The 1,687-nt window shown below is 39.1% G+C and overlaps 1 pseudogene; it reads right to left on the bottom strand.

Moving 5' to 3' along the window:
* Positions 1-302: 302 nt before the first annotated feature.
* LOC109434395 (prefoldin subunit 4) lies at positions 303-802 on the bottom strand (annotated as a pseudogene).
* Positions 803-1,687: the final 885 nt, after the last annotated feature.

The following is a 1,687-nucleotide window of genomic DNA, read 5'->3' as shown; positions in this document are numbered from 1 at the left end:
TGCAGGGGGTGCAGTCCACCACCCCCTGCGGGAATTGAACTAATTGAACTAATTGAACCGGCAACCTTGTGGTTGAGAACTCCCACTCTAACCAACTGAGCCATCCGGCTGCCCCTCCAGAAGCTCAGCAGCAGCTCGTTGTCTTCAATCTAGTTGTGGAGGGTGCAGCTCACTGGCCCATGTGGGAATCAAACTGGCAACCCTGTTGTTCAGAGCTCGCATTCTAACCAACTGAGCCACCCAGCAGCACCATGAAACCAAAACAGAAAGTTTTGCTTTCCATATCATTTGAAGAAGGGAAATTATCATTTAAACAATATTCAAGTTTATTAAACAAATTTTAAAAAGTATTGTAAAATGTTTAACTTTCATCAGCTTCAAGGTTTATGTTGCTCCCAAATTTTGCATATAACTGAGCTTTCAAATCTGCTAACACCCACTGAATTGATTCCACTCTAAATTCTAGGGCATCAATTTCTTCTTGCAAATTTGTCTTTGCTTATCCTAATATTTCTTGTGTTTCTTCTTGAGAATGGCTAATGAAAACATCAACAATTTGATTAGGTATCTTTAAGCGGTTGTCATCCGCAAGCATGATATCCTCACCAGCATCTTCTAAATATTAGAGTTTTTTTTTTTTCTTAACATCTATTTCTTCCTTCAGCTCTGTGATTCTACTTGTATTCCGTACAAATTTGTTTATCTTTTGTTGATCTTCGAAAGTAACATTGACATCTTCTGCAGCCGCTTTCTTCATGGTGGCTGCCATTTGGGGACTCTATTAATTAACTTTTAATAGGATGGGTAAAACTGCAAAGAGAATGCCCTTTTTTAGTTGCAGTATTAGGAAGGACTTCTTAATAGGCTGATAGGAAGCAAAGATTTTCCAAGGGAATGAAAGAGAAGCAGAGCATGGAGGGCACAGTCTCAGAATGGTAAATAGTTGGTTTGGCTGGATCACAGTATATGGTACATGGAATAATGTGAGCAAATTTCTGAAATAGTAAATTAGACACAGACTGTGAAGGGTCTTGGCTTTCAGCTTAAGGGAATTTGGACCTTTGAAGGTTTTCGAACTTAATTCATTTTGAAGGTTAGTCTTGGCAGCAGTATACAGAGTGCTTTGGAGGGTGGTGAGATTGATGGCAGGGAGACCAATTAGGAACTTGTTGCAGTAGCTCAAAAAGAAGGTACAAAGGTGCATAACAGGCATAAAGTCTGACAAAAGCTCAGAGCTGTTGAAATGACCAAAGCATAATTGTAGTTATTAACCAAATTGGGGCCAAGAGACGATGCCAGAATAGACATATGACAGCATTCTCTAGAGCTAAGTAGCTTCCCAATGGAGTAGCATTATAAACTTTTAAAAATGCTATTTATAAAAGGCTTGTTAATTAGTCTCTTGAGCTAGCTGGAGCTCTTTGGTGATTGAACCCAGGCTTGAAAAGCATGCATCAGTGTGGTTTGATACATGGTTTTAAAACAGGGAAAAAGAGAGTAAAATAGAGAGATCCATAGCTCTACAGAATTGAAACAACTGTTCTTAGTATCAGAAGAAATGGTTTTAAGTGGTCTCCTGTTGTTTACATCTTTTGTTACCAAGATCTTCTATAATCATTGCTCTGGACTTTCGACCTCCACATTTCTTAGCAGGCCAATTTAATCACCTATTCCTACTAGGCCAGAG

This window comes from Rhinolophus sinicus, linkage group LG02 (assembly GCF_036562045.2).
Source record: "Rhinolophus sinicus isolate RSC01 linkage group LG02, ASM3656204v1, whole genome shotgun sequence".
Classification (NCBI taxonomy): Eukaryota; Metazoa; Chordata; class Mammalia; order Chiroptera; family Rhinolophidae; genus Rhinolophus; species Rhinolophus sinicus.
This window is presented reverse-complemented; position numbering and strand designations above follow the sequence as displayed.